At 38.2% G+C, this 14,679-nt stretch overlaps 10 non-coding genes across 10 annotated transcripts; all 10 read left to right on the forward strand.

The window, feature by feature from the left end:
• The first annotated feature begins 977 nt into the window (after positions 1–977).
• On the forward strand, positions 978–1,050 carry trnav-cac (transfer RNA valine (anticodon CAC)). Its single transcript has one exon. It is a non-coding gene; the product is annotated as a tRNA-Val (tRNA).
• Positions 1,051–1,183: 133 nt separating this feature from the next.
• On the forward strand, positions 1,184–1,256 carry trnav-uac (transfer RNA valine (anticodon UAC)). Its single transcript has one exon. It is a non-coding gene; the product is annotated as a tRNA-Val (tRNA).
• Positions 1,257–2,245: 989 nt separating this feature from the next.
• trnav-aac (transfer RNA valine (anticodon AAC)) lies at positions 2,246–2,318 on the forward strand. The gene has a single exon. It is a non-coding gene; the product is annotated as a tRNA-Val (tRNA).
• Positions 2,319–2,459: 141 nt separating this feature from the next.
• trnav-cac (transfer RNA valine (anticodon CAC)) lies at positions 2,460–2,532 on the forward strand. Its single transcript has one exon. It is a non-coding gene; the product is annotated as a tRNA-Val (tRNA).
• A 347-nt stretch (positions 2,533–2,879) lies between these two features.
• trnav-uac (transfer RNA valine (anticodon UAC)) lies at positions 2,880–2,952 on the forward strand. The gene has a single exon. It is a non-coding gene; the product is annotated as a tRNA-Val (tRNA).
• Positions 2,953–3,513: 561 nt separating this feature from the next.
• trnav-aac (transfer RNA valine (anticodon AAC)) lies at positions 3,514–3,586 on the forward strand. Its single transcript has one exon. It is a non-coding gene; the product is annotated as a tRNA-Val (tRNA).
• A 141-nt stretch (positions 3,587–3,727) lies between these two features.
• trnav-cac (transfer RNA valine (anticodon CAC)) lies at positions 3,728–3,800 on the forward strand. Its single transcript has one exon. It is a non-coding gene; the product is annotated as a tRNA-Val (tRNA).
• A 347-nt stretch (positions 3,801–4,147) lies between these two features.
• On the forward strand, positions 4,148–4,220 carry trnav-uac (transfer RNA valine (anticodon UAC)). The gene has a single exon. It is a non-coding gene; the product is annotated as a tRNA-Val (tRNA).
• Positions 4,221–4,781: 561 nt separating this feature from the next.
• On the forward strand, positions 4,782–4,854 carry trnav-aac (transfer RNA valine (anticodon AAC)). The gene has a single exon. It is a non-coding gene; the product is annotated as a tRNA-Val (tRNA).
• A 9,561-nt stretch (positions 4,855–14,415) lies between these two features.
• Positions 14,416–14,488, forward strand: trnav-uac (transfer RNA valine (anticodon UAC)). Its single transcript has one exon. It is a non-coding gene; the product is annotated as a tRNA-Val (tRNA).
• Positions 14,489–14,679: the final 191 nt, after the last annotated feature.

The raw sequence follows: 14,679 nt of genomic DNA on the forward strand, positions 1-14,679 counted from the left end.
ACGTGCAGTAGGTACTCTACTATTAACAGAGAATAGTTATTTTCATAAATGCCTAATTTTGGAAATTTGAACACGTGCCATGAATATCTGTAAAATTCGGTTTACTCCTTGCAGATAATTGTTGAAGCAGTTTCTGTAGTGTAGCGGTTATCACGTTTGCTTAACACGCGAAAGGTCCTCGGTTTGAAACCGGGCGGAAACAGAGCTCTTTGACACGTGCAGTAGGTACTGTACTTTCAACAAAGAATTGTTATTTTCATGAATTCTGTATTTTGGAAATTCGAATACGTGCCATGAATATCTGTAAAATTCGATTTACTCCTCGCAGCTAATTGTAGCAGTAGTTTCTGTGGTCTAGTGGTTATCACGTTTGCTTCACACGCGAAAGGTCCCTGGTTCGAAACCGGGCGGAAACAACGCTCATTGACACATTCTGAAGTACCATAGTGGTAACAGAAAATTTCATGAATTCTTTATTTTGGAAATTCGAATACGTGCCATGAATATTTTTAAAATTCGGTTTACTCCTTGCAGAAAAATCAAGCAGCAGTTTCTGTAGTGTAGTGGTTATCACGTTCTCTTTACACGTGAAAGGTCCTCAGTTTGAAACTGGGAGGAAACAGTGCTCTTTGACACGTGCAGTAGGTACTGTACTATTAACAGAGAATAGTTATTTTCATAAATGCCTAATTTTGGAAATTTGAACGCGTGCCATGAATATCTGTAAAATTCGGTTTACTCCTTGCAGATAATTGTTGCAGAAGTTTCTCTAGTGTAGTGGTTATCACGTTCGCTTAACACGCGAAAGGTCCTCGGTTCGAAACCGGGCGGAAACAGAGCTCTTTGACACGTGCAGTAGGTACTGTACTTTCAACAAAGAATTGTTATTTTCATGAATTCTGTATTTTGGAAATTCGAATACGTGCCATGAATATCTGTAAAATTCGGTTTACTTCTCGCAGCTAAATGTAGCAGCAGTTTCTGTAGTGTAGTGGTTATCACGTTTGCTTCACACGCGAAAGGTCCCTGGTTCGAAACCGGGCGGAAACAACACTCATTGACACATTGTGATTTACCGTAGTGGTAACAGAAAATTTCATGAATTCTTTATTTTGGAAATTCGAATACGTGCCCTGAATATCTGTAAAATTCGGTTTACTTCTTGCAGGAAAATCAAGCAGAAGTTTCTGTAGTGTAGTGGTTATCACGTTCGCTTTACACGCGAAAGGTCCTCGGTTCGAAACCGGGCGGAAACAGTGCTCTTTGACACCTGCAGTAGGTACAGTACTTTTAAAAGAGAATAGTTATTTTCATAAATGCCTAAATTTGGAAATTTCAACACGTGCCATGAATATCTGTAAAATTCGGTTTACTCCTTGCAGCGGAATGTAGCAGCAGTGTCTGTAGTGTAGTGGTTATCACTTTCGCTTTACACGTGAAAGGTCCTCAGTTTGAAACCGGGAGGAAACAGTGCTCTTTGACATGTGCAGTGGGTACTGTACTATTAACAGAGAATAGTTATTTTCATAAATGCCTAATTTTGGAAATTTGAACACGTGCCATGAATATCTGTAAAATTCGGTTTACTCCTTGCAGATAATTGTTGAAGCAGTTTCTGTAGTGTAGCGGTTATCACGTTTGCTTAACACGCGAAAGGTCCTCGGTTTGAAACCGGGCGGAAACAGAGCTCTTTGACACGTGCAGTAGGTACTGTACTTTCAACAAAGAATTGTTATTTTCATGAATTCTGTATTTTGGAAATTCGAATACGTGCCATGAATATCTGTAAAATTCGATTTACTCCTCGCAGCTAATTGTAGCAGTAGTTTCTGTGGTCTAGTGGTTATCACGTTTGCTTCACACGCGAAAGGTCCCTGGTTCGAAACCGGGCGGAAACAACGCTCATTGACACATTCTGAAGTACCATAGTGGTAACAGAAAATTTCATGAATTCTTTATTTTGGAAATTCGAATACGTGCCATGAATATTTTTAAAATTCGGTTTACTCCTTGCAGAAAAATCAAGCAGCAGTTTCTGTAGTGTAGTGGTTATCACGTTCTCTTTACACGTGAAAGGTCCTCAGTTTGAAACTGGGAGGAAACAGTGCTCTTTGACACGTGCAGTAGGTACTGTACTATTAACAGAGAATAGTTATTTTCATAAATGCCTAATTTTGGAAATTTGAACGCGTGCCATGAATATCTGTAAAATTCGGTTTACTCCTTGCAGATAATTGTTGCAGAAGTTTCTGTAGTGTAGTGGTTATCACATTCGCTTAACACGCGAAAGGTCCTCGGTTCGAAACCGGGCGGAAACAGAGCTCTTTGACACGTGCAGTAGGTACTGTACTTTCAACAAAGAATTGTTATTTTATTGAATTCTGTTTTTTGGAAATTCGAATACGTGCCATGAATATCTGTAAAATTCGGTTTATTCCTCGCAGCTAAATGTAGCAGCAGTTTCTGTAGTGTAGTGGTTATCACGTTTGCTTCACACGCGAAAGGTCCCTGGTTCGAAACCGGGCGGAAACAACGCTCATTGACACATTCTGATTTACCGTAGTGGTAACAGAAAATTTCATGAATTCTTTATTTTGGAAATTCGAATACGTGCCATGAATATTTTTAAAATTCGGTTTACTCCTTGCAGAAAAATCAAGCAGCAGTTTCTGTAGTGTAGTGGTTATCACGTTCTCTTTACACGTGAAAGGTCCTCAGTTTGAAACTGGGAGGAAACAGTGCTCTTTGACACGTGCAGTAGGTACTGTACTATTAACAGAGAATAGTTATTTTCATAAATGCCTACTTTTGGAAATTTGAACACGTGCCATGAATATCTGTAAAATTCGGTTTACTTCTTGCAGGAAAATCAAGCAGCAGTTTCTGTAGTGTAGTTGTTATCGCGTTCGCTTTACACGCGAAAGGTCCTCGGTTCGAAACCGGGCGGAAACAGTGCTCTTTGACAAGTGCAGTAGGTACTGTACTTTCAACAAAGAATTGTTATTTTCATGAATTCTGTATTTTGGAAATTCGAATACGTGCCATGAATATTTTTAAAATTCGGTTTACTCCTTGCAGCTAATTGTAGCAGTAGTTTCTGTGGTCTAGTGGTTATCACGATTGCTTCACACGCGAAAGGTCCCTGGTTCGAAACCGGGCGGAAACAACGCTCATTGACACATTCTGAAGTACCATAGTGGTAACAGAAAATTTCATGAATTCTTTATTTTGGAAATTCGAATACGTGCCATGAATATTTTTAAAATTCGGTTTACTCCTTGCAGAAAAATCAAGCAGCAGTTTCTGTAGTGTAGTGGTTATCACGTTCTCTTTACACGTGAAAGGTCCTCAGTTTGAAACTGGGAGGAAACAGTGCTCTTTGACACGTGCAGTAGGTACTGTACTATTAACAGAGAATAGTTATTTTCATAAATGCCTAATTTTGGAAATTTGAACGCGTGCCATGAATATCTGTAAAATTCGGTTTACTCCTTGCAGATAATTGTTGCAGAAGTTTCTGTAGTGTAGTGGTTATCACGTTCGCTTAACACGCGAAAGGTCCTCGGTTCGAAACCGGGCGGAAACAGAGCTCTTTGACACGTGCAGTAGGTACTGTACTTTCAACAAAGAATTGTTATTTTATTGAATTCTGTTTTTTGGAAATTCGAATACGTGCCATGAATATCTGTAAAATTCGGTTTATTCCTCGCAGCTAAATGTAGCAGCAGTTTCTGTAGTGTAGTGGTTATCACGTTTGCTTCACACGCGAAAGGTCCCTGGTTCGAAACCGGGCGGAAACAACGCTCATTGACACATTCTGATTTACCGTAGTGGTAACAGAAAATTTCATGAATTCTTTATTTTGGAAATTCGAATACGTGCCATGAATATTTTTAAAATTCGGTTTACTCCTTGCAGAAAAATCAAGCAGCAGTTTCTGTAGTGTAGTGGTTATGACGTTAGCTTTACACGTGAAAGGTCCTCAGTTTGAAACTGGGAGGAAACAGTGCTCTTTGACACGTGCAGTAGGTACTGTACTATTAACAGAGAATAGTTATTTTCATAAATGCCTACTTTTGGAAATTTGAACACGTGCCATGAATATCTGTAAAATTCGGTTTACTTCTTGCAGGAAAATCAAGCAGCAGTTTCTGTAGTGTAGTTGTTATCGCGTTCGCTTTACACGCGAAAGGTCCTCGGTTCGAAACCGGGCGGAAACAGTGCTCTTTGACAAGTGCAGTAGGTACTGTACTTTCAACAAAGAATTGTTATTTTCATGAATTCTGTATTTTGGAAATTCGAATACGTGCCATGAATATTTTTAAAATTCGGTTTACTCCTTGCAGCTAATTGTAGCAGTAGTTTCTGTGGTCTAGTGGTTATCACGATTGCTTCACACGCGAAAGGTCCCTGGTTCGAAACCGGGCGGAAACAACACTCATTGACACATTCTGAAGTACCATAGTGGTAACAGAAAATTTCATGAATTCTTTATTTTGGAAATTCGAATACGTGCCATGAATATTTTTCAAATTCGGTTTACTCCTTGCAGAAAAATCAAGCAGCAGTTTCTGTAGTGTAGTGGTTATCACGTTCTCTTTACACGTGAAAGGTCCTCAGTTTGAAACTGGGAGGAAACAGTGCTCTTTGACACGTGCAGTAGGTACTGTACTATTAACAGAGAATAGTTATTTTCATAAATGCCTAATTTTGGAAATTTGAACACGTGCCATGAATATCTGTAAAATTCGGTTTACTCCTAGCAGATAATTGTTGAAGCAGTTTCTGTAGTGTAGTGGTTATCACGTTCGCTTAACACGCGAAAGGTCCTCGGTTCGAAACCGGGCGGAAACAGAGCTCTTTGACACGTGCAGTAGGTACTGTACTTTCAACAAAGAATTGTTATTTTCATGAATTCTGTATTTTGGAAATTCGAATACGTGCCATGAATATCTGTAAAATTCGGTTTACTCCTCGCAGCTAATTGTAGCAGTAGTTTCTGTGGTATAGTGGTTATCACTTTTGCTTCACACGCGAAAGGTCCCTGGTTCGAAACCGGGCGGAAACAACGCTCATTGACACATTCTGAAGTACCATAGTGGTAACAAAAAATTTCATGAATTCTTTATTTTGGAAATTCGAATACGTGCCCTGAATATCTGTAAAATTCGGTTTACTTCTTGCAGGAAAATCAAGCAGCAGTTTCTATAGTGTAGTGGATATCACGTTCGCTTTACACGCGAAAGTTCCTTGGTTCGAAACCGGGCTGAAACAGTGCTCTTAAACACGTGCAGTAGGTACAGTACTTTTAAAAGAGAATAGTTATTTTCATAAATTCCTAAATTTGGAAATTTCAACACGTGCCATGAATATCTGTAAAATTCGGTTTACTCCTTGAAGATAATTGTTGAAGCAGTTTCTGTAGTGTAGCGGTTATCACGTTCGCTTTACACGCCCCTTTTTGGAGTTTCAGGAAGTGGAAGAGAAGCAGGTGTCTGAGTGCTTGAGAGAGAATATCGTTTTTTTTTGGAGGTCTAGTTGACTTATAAGTTTGAAAGTTTGTGAGTGACTGTAGTGAAGTTTCTGTGAAACGTTTTTGCTATTGTCCCCCATCAGCGTGAGCTGTTTGGGGGATATTGCTTAAAATAACCGGACGGACAACATGGCTTCGACATCAAGAATACAAACGACGACGAGAAAGGACAACAGTGAAATCAGAATGTTAAACGAAGAACTGAAAAAAAGAACATATGAGAAGGAACTGACGGTGAACGTGGAAATAAGTGGAGAAGGGAAAATAACAACGATGGAATTGCTGAGAGGAATAAAGGAAGTTTGCGGAACAATACTGGGATGTCGAATGAAAGACGGGAATAAGTATGAAGTAACAATGTCTCATGTAAATGGAAAAGAAAGACTAATAGACGGGCTAAAGATAAAGAACTGTCAAATCATGGCTAAAGAACTAGGGAACGATGAGCTGGTGGTGTCCTTTTTGAACTTGCCCGCATACATTACGGATGAGGAGATAGAAGAGAAACTAAAAGGCTGGAAGGTGAAGGCGACCACGCCAATCAAGAGGAGGATGTGGCCAGGAACGGACATTGTAGATGGGACAAGATTTTGCAAGGTAAAGTTTACAGACAATGTGCAATCCTTGCCATATTCTACAAAATTTAACACTGTCGAGGGATTTGAATATTTTCGTGTAATCCACGACAATCAAGTGAAGGTATGTAGATTATGTATTCAGCCGGGGCACATACTTAAGGAATGTCCGGAATTCACATGCCACAAATGTAGTGAACAAGGGCATTATGCCAGAGAATGTCGGAACATAGGAAATGTGTGCAAAATGTGTGACAGACCTAAAGTTAGATGTAGCTGTAATAAGGGAGAAAATCACTTACTTTTGCAAACAATGGACCTCACGTCTGAGGAAGAGGGGAGTGTGCCTATGGAGAGGGAGGATGAGAGTGACATGGAGAGTGTGACTCCAGAGACAGTGGCAGATAAGCTTGAAGAGCCTGTAATGTCTCCTGGCAAAGCACGAGACGCCGTTTTAGTCTCTGCTGCTGACAAGGTGGAACAGCAGCACATGATGGGTGAAAGACATACACAGGTAGAGATGGTGCAAGGTGCTTCTCAGGTGCCTGAGCCAGCTTTAAGCCTGTGTAAAAATTACACCAAAGAGTGGGCTGGGTCCACTGAAGTCACGGGCACTGTTAAAGCGCACTTTTCAAAAGGCTTCCCCGCCGCTCCCCCCAAAAATCCAAATAAAGAGACGGATGATGAAATAGATAGTGAGGATCTTCAGTTGTTTGTAAAAAATAAGAGGTCATTGTCGAAAACCAGGGAGATGATGGGTTTTGGAAAAAAGAAAAAGTAGGATTTTTAAGGACTTGTTTGGCTCTGATTATACTTCTGCACACATTCATAATGATTACAGTCGCATCCCTAAATGGTAACAGTTTGAGAAACATGAGCAAATTTGAGCAGGTATTAGTGTCTGTTAAGGCAGACATGTTGTGTTTTCAAGAGACCAATTGGACAGACTCCAAAATGCAGGAGATTAAGAGTAAATGGTCAGATTTAATTTTTTGTAGTCATGGAGGGGATAAAACATGTGGTGTGGCTATTTTGATAAAAAATGATGTGGTGCAAAATGTAAAAGAAATATATGCTGACAATGATGGCAGACTTATTGTAATTGAATTTGAAGTTCAAAATGTAGTTTTTCGTTTAATTAATGTTTATGCTTCAAACATTGAATCTGAAAGGAGAGAAATGTTTCACAAATTAAAAACACTGTGCTCAGAAAACTGTATACTGATAGGAGATTTTAATGTGAGGTGTAGTAGAATGGATGCCTCTAGTTGTGCTAAATTCAGATATGACTCTTCTAGAAATGCATTATGGAAACTTATGAATGAGGAGAATCTAGTAGATATATGGAGGGCTGAAAATCCAAACAGAAGAGTATTCTCTAGAAGGCAGGTGGTTCTAAAGGAATTAAAACAAAGCAGAATTGATTTATGTCTAGCAAAACAAGAATTGGTGCAGAATGTTAAGAAGGTGTCATATACCTTTACAGCATATAGTGATCATGCAGTAATGTCATTTCAAATGGGTTTTGGTGTGGAGAGGAGAGGGGGAGGTGTCTGGTGTTTAAATGCCAGTCTGTTAAAGGAGGAAGGATATAGAAATGAAATTGTTGAATGTATTAATGATGAAATGTCTAATGTACTGTTAAAAGAGAATGTGTGTTTATGGTGGGAGGAAGTGAAAGTAAAAGTAAAAAATAGGAGTATTAGGTACGCAAAAAATCATAACCGTTTAGATAAGCAGAAAGAAATAATGCTTAGGAATAGGATGTTGCATGAACTTGAAAAGGCTGATACGGATCCAGACTATGATGTTGTGAATTATTTGAAAATCCATGCAGAGCTGGGTCGTTATGAAAAAAATAAATGTTTGGGTGCTATTGTTAGGAGCAGGGCACAGTACGCTTTGGAGGGAGAGAAATGTACATCCTTTTTTTGGGGTCTGGAAAAAAGAAAACAAACTAAGAGTTACATTGTAGAGTTGGAAGATGAAAGAGGTGTAAAGGTAAACGATTTTGTTGGGATCTTAGAGACAGTTGAAACCTTTTACAGAAATCTTTACAAAAAGAATGATGTAGATAAAGTGTGTGTTGTAAAAGTGTTGGATACAATTAGTGCCAAAGTATCGCAGGCAGATAGAATGATGTGTGATGAAGAGATTTCGATTATGGAAATCAAGGAAGCAATTGTTAGCACGCAAGGTAATAAAAGTCCGGGTTTGGATGGTTTAACAAATGAGTTCTATAAAGTCTTTGTAGATATTTTGGCACCCATTTTAGTGAGGGTGTTTCATTATATGGAAGAGAATAAGGAAATCCCTGAGTCTATGTCAACTGGAATGTTAACGATCTTATTCAAAAATAGGGGCAGTAGATTAAAGTTAGAAAATTATAGGCCTATTAGCCTTCTAAATTCGGATTATAAGATACTGACTAAAGTGTTAGCGAATAGGATGAAAAAGGTGATTGGGAGTATTATTGAATCAACACAAGCCTACGGCATACCTGGAAGAGATATTGCAGATGTAATTTGTACAATTAGGGATGTTGTTAATCAAATGAAAAATGAAGGTGGTATAGTTTTAAGTTTGGACTTTAACAAAGCTTTCGATAGAGTGGAGCACAGCTTTTTATTACAGACTTTGGAGAGGTTTGGGTTTGGGCCAAAGTTTGTATCTTGGATCAACCTGTTGTATAGTGGGGCTAAAAGTTGTGTTAAATGTAACGGAGTGTTAACAGATACTTTCCCTGTGGAGAGGTCAGTAAGGCAGGGCTGTCCTTTGTCAGCTCTGCTGTACAGTGTTTCTACAGAACCGTTAGCTACATTGATAAATAGTAATAAAGAAGTAAGGGGTGTTGGAATCCCAGGTGGTGGTGTCAGTGTTGTACATCAGTACGCTGATGACACTACTTGTACTGTGAAGGATATAGAAAGTATTGGAAGCATTATGGGGATCATAGATATATATGGCAAGGCATCGGGTGCTAAAGTTAATATAGAGAAGACTGAAATAATGTTTGTTGGGGATATCAATGTAAACGGGTGTGAGATTCCATTCAAGAGCGCAAAGGATTTTATTAAAGTGCTGGGAGTAAACATTGGTGTAAAGGAGAAAGAGGCAAAAGATATAACTTGGACTGGGATCCTTAATAAAGTCAAGCTAACGTTGAATTTCTGGAAAAATAGAAAACTAAAGTTACAAGGGAAAGTAATTGTTGCAAATGCTTTGGTATTATCCAAATTTGTGTATGTTTTGGGAGTCCTGGACATGCCGGAGTGGGTCCTAAATGAATTGAATAATGTGGTGTCAAATTTTATATGGGATGGTAAAGGAGTGAGAATATCTCAGAAAACATTGATTGCTGACTATGTGGATGGAGGTTTAAAACTTGTAGATTTAGATGTCAAAAGAAAAGCTATTAGGATAAAAACAGTAAAGAAATATTTGTATGACAGTGAAGATTATGGCTGGAAACACTTCTTTAGAGTCTACTTAGAGGAGAGTGGTGGTTGTGAGGATAATGGTTTATTGATGGGGCTTAAAAGGGCAATGTTTGAAAAGGTACCAGATTTTTATAAAGAGGTGCTAAATGCATGGGCAGAGTTGTTGCCTAATGTATATTATGAATGTGGACATATTGACCTGATTATGAATCAACCTATATTTCTGAATGAGAAAATCAAGAACAAAGAAAAAGTTTTGTATAATAAAGTATTTATGAGTGCAGGTCTACGGCAAATAAAAGATTATACATATGAGGTAATTCCAGGGTTTTTACCTGGGGAAGCTATTTTTGACATAATCAATGAATGGGATGAAGAGGTGGGAAGGGGAACAGTGAATAATATGTATGACAAGATAAAGAATAGTATACCAAGAGCATGGGTTGATTTAATAAATAGTGAAGTTGAAAGAGAAGATTTATTTGTATTTCCTAATTTGTTCATTGGTAGCAGTAAGAAGAAAGTACATTTATCTAGTATACCAGTGAAAAGATTGTATAGAATAATGGTAGGAAAAGTGTGTAGAAGGCCGGCTGCTGAGAAATTTTGGAAAGTAGTTTTTCCGGAATTGGATGAAAAAAAGATATGGGGAAATTTAAATGTAAAATATAATAGTAAGGAGTGTGAAAATAATGATTTCAAACTAAGACATAATAGAATATTTACAAAGGTGGTGCTAAAGAAAATTAATTGTGAGATAGAAAGGGAATGCGACGTATGTGGACGTTTCCCGGAAACTCTTATGCATTTGTTTATAGAATGTGAGGATTTAAAATATTTTTTTTGTAAAGTTAAGGAAATGTTATGTAGAAACTGGGGGGGAGATTTCGTGAAAAAGTATGCGTGGGAGGAACTTTTGTTATTTGGAGTGTCTGGTAAATGTGAGGGTGCTAATGTGTGTTTGTTGAATATGGTTTTGAGTTTTGTGAGGTATGCTATTTTTTGTAGGAGGAATTATGTTTCTTTTGACAGAAAGAGGGTTCAGGTGTGGAGTATCTTTATAGCACTGTTCAGTAAACACATAGATATGTTGTTTAATTATGGGATGGAACATTTTGATGAGTCTTTTGTTGAAGGGAGTGGGTTAATTTCACGAGAGGAGAGTGGAGGTATCACTTATAATTTTTGAAAGCACTGTTTTGATATTTTCTTTGTTGATAATTTGATAGGGGGTGAATTGTTCACCTGCCTCTGTTAGTCTAGTGTCTTCTGTATTGTTCTCTGTGGATTGTACTGTAAACAGTAGATTGTACTGTAAATATTGTAAACAAACATTTTTGATAATAAAAAAAAATAAAAAAATAAAAAATAAAAAAAAATAAAATCACGTTCGCTTAACACGCGAAAGGTCCTCGGTTCAAAACCGGGCGGAAACAGAGCTCTTTGACACGTGCAGTAGGTACTCTACTATTAACAGAGAATAGTTATTTTCATAAATGCCTAATTTAGGAAATTTGAACACGTGCCATGAATATCTGTAAAATTCGGTTTACTCCTTGCAGATAATTGTTGCAGAAGTTTCTGTAGTGTAGTGGTTATCACGTTCGCTTCACACGCCCCTTTTTGGAGTTTCAGGAAGTGGAAGAGAAGCAGGTGTCTGAGTGCTTGAGAGAGAATATCGTTTTTTTTGGAGGTCTAGTTGACTTATAAGTTTGAAAGTTTGTGAGTGACTGTAGTGAAGTTTCTGTGAAACGTTTTTGCTATTGTCCCCCATCAGCGTGAGCTGTTTGGGGGATATTGCTTAAAATAACCGGACGGACAACATGGCTTCGACATCAAGAATACAAACGACGACGAGAAAGGACAACAGTGAAATCAGAATGTTAAACGAAGAACTGAAAAAAAGAACATATGAGAAGGAACTGACGGTGAACGTGGAAATAAGTGGAGAAGGGAAAATAACAACGATGGAATTGCTGAGAGGAATAAAGGAAGTTTGCGGAACAATACTGGGATGTCGAATGAAAGACGGGAATAAGTATGAAGTAACAATGTCTCATGTAAATGGAAAAGAAAGACTAATAGACGGGCTAAAGATAAAGAACTGTCAAATCATGGCTAAAGAACTAGGGAACGATGAGCTGGTGGTGTCCTTTTTGAACTTGCCCGCATACATTACGGATGAGGAGATAGAAGAGAAACTAAAAGGCTGGAAGGTGAAGGCGACCACGCCAATCAAGAGGAGGATGTGGCCAGGAACGGACATTGTAGATGGGACAAGATTTTGCAAGGTAAAGTTTACAGACAATGTGCAATCCTTGCCATATTCTACAAAATTTAACACTGTCGAGGGATTTGAATATTTTCGTGTAATCCACGACAATCAAGTGAAGGTATGTAGATTATGTATTCAGCCGGGGCACATACTTAAGGAATGTCCGGAATTCACATGCCACAAATGTAGTGAACAAGGGCATTATGCCAGAGAATGTCGGAACATAGGAAATGTGTGCAAAATGTGTGACAGACCTAAAGTTAGATGTAGCTGTAATAAGGGAGAAAATCACTTACTTTTGCAAACAATGGACCTCACGTCTGAGGAAGAGGGGAGTGTGCCTATGGAGAGGGAGGATGAGAGTGACATGGAGAGTGTGACTCCAGAGACAGTGGCAGATAAGCTTGAAGAGCCTGTAATGTCTCCTGGCAAAGCACGAGACGCCGTTTTAGTCTCTGCTGCTGACAAGGTGGAACAGCAGCACATGATGGGTGAAAGACATACACAGGTAGAGATGGTGCAAGGTGCTTCTCAGGTGCCTGAGCCAGCTTTAAGCCTGTGTAAAAATTACACCAAAGAGTGGGCTGGGTCCACTGAAGTCACGGGCACTGTTAAAGCGCACTTTTCAAAAGGCTTCCCCGCCGATCCCCCCAAAAATCCAAATAAAGAGACGGATGATGAAATAGATAGTGAGGATCTTCAGTTGTTTGTAAAAAATAAGAGGTCATTGTCGAAAACCAGGGAGATGATGGGTTTTGGAAAAAAGAAAAAGTTGGATTTTTAAGGACTTGTTTGGCTCTGATTATACTTCTGCACACATTCATAATGATTACAGTCGCATCCCTAAATGGTAACAGTTTGAGAAACATGAGCAAATTTGAGCAGGTATTAGTGTCTGTTAAGGCAGACATGTTGTGTTTTCAAGAGACCAATTGGACAGACTCCAAAATGCAGGAGATTAAGAGTAAATGGTCAGATTTAATTTTTTGTAGTCATGGAGGGGATAAAACATGTGGTGTGGCTATTTTGATAAAAAATGATGTGGTGCAAAATGTAAAAGAAATATATGCTGACAATGATGGCAGACTTATTGTAATTGAATTTGAAGTTCAAAATGTAGTTTTTCGTTTAATTAATGTTTATGCTTCAAACATTGAATCTGAAAGGAGAGAAATGTTTCACAAATTAAAAACACTGTGCTCAGAAAACTGTATACTGATAGGAGATTTTAATGTGAGGTGTAGTAGAATGGATGCCTCTAGTTGTGCTAAATTCAGATATGACTCTTCTAGAAATGCATTATGGAAACTTATGAATGAGGAGAATCTAGTAGATATATGGAGGGCTGAAAATCCAAACAGAAGAGTATTCTCTAGAAGGCAGGTGGTTCTAAAGGAATTAAAACAAAGCAGAATTGATTTATGTCTAGCAAAACAAGAATTGGTGCAGAATGTTAAGAAGGTGGCATATACCTTTACAGCATATAGTGATCATGCAGTAATGTCATTTCAAATGGGTTTTGGTGTGGAGAGGAGAGGGGGAGGTGTCTGGTGTTTAAATGCCAGTCTGTTAAAGGAGGAAGGATATAGAAATGAAATTGTTGAATGTATTAATGATGAAATGTCTAATGTACTGTTAAAAGAGAATGTGTGTTTATGGTGGGAGGAAGTGAAAGTAAAAGTAAAAAATAGGAGTATTAGGTACGCAAAAAATCATAACCGTTTAGATAAGCAGAAAGAAATAATGCTTAGGAATATTTACAAAGGTGGTGCTAAAGAAAATTAATTGTGAGATAGAAAGGGAATGCGACGTATGTGGACGTTTCCCGGAAACTCTTATGCATTTGTTTATAGAATGTGAGGATTTAAAATATTTTTTTTGTAAAGTTAAGGAAATGTTATGTAGAAACTGGGGGGGAGATTTCGTGAAAAAGTATGCGTGGGAGGAACTTTTGTTATTTGGAGTGTCTGGTAAATGTGAGGGTGCTAATGTGTGTTTGTTGAATATGGTTTTGAGTTTTGTGAGGTATGCTATTTTTTGTAGGAGGAATTATGTTTCTTTTGACAGAAAGAGGGTACAGGTGTGGAGTATCTTTATAGCACTGTTCAGTAAACACATAGATATGTTGTTTAATTATGGGATGGAACATTTTGATGAGTCTTTTGTTGAAGGGAGTGGGTTAATTTCACGAGAGGAGAGTGGAGGTATCACTTATAATTTTTGAAAGCACTGTTTTGATATTTTCTTTGTTGATAATTTGATAGGGGGTGAATTGTTCACCTGCCTCTGTTAGTCTAGTGTCTTCTGTATTGTTCTCTGTGGATTGTACTGTAAACAGTAGATTGTACTGTAAATATTGTAAACAAACATTTTTGATAATAAAAAAAAAAAAAAAAAAAAAAAAAAATCACGTTTGCTTCACACGCGAAAGGTCCCTGGTTCGAAACCGGGCGGAAACAACACTCATTGACACATTGTGATTTACCGTAGTGGTAACAGAAAATTTCATGAATTCTTTATTTTGGAAATTCGAATACGTGCCCTGAATATCTGTAAAATTCGGTTTACTTCTTGCAGGAAAATCAAGCAGAAGTTTCTGTAGTGTAGTGGTTATCACGTTCGCTTTACACGCGAAAGGTCCTCGGTTCGAAACCGGGCGGAAACAGTGCTCTTTGACACCTGCAGTAGGTACAGTACTTTTAAAAGAGAATAGTTATTTTCATAAATGCTTAAATTTGGAAATTTCAACACGTGCCATGAATATCTGTAAAATTCGGTTTACTCCTTGCAGCTGAATGTAGCAGCAGTGTCTGTAGTGTAGTGGTTATCACGTTCGCTTTACACGTGAAAGGTCCT

The sequence above is a fragment of the Salmo salar genome, chromosome 07 (assembly GCF_965601325.2).
Source record: "Salmo salar chromosome 07, fSalSal1, whole genome shotgun sequence".
NCBI lineage: Eukaryota > Metazoa > Chordata > Actinopteri > Salmoniformes > Salmonidae > Salmo > Salmo salar.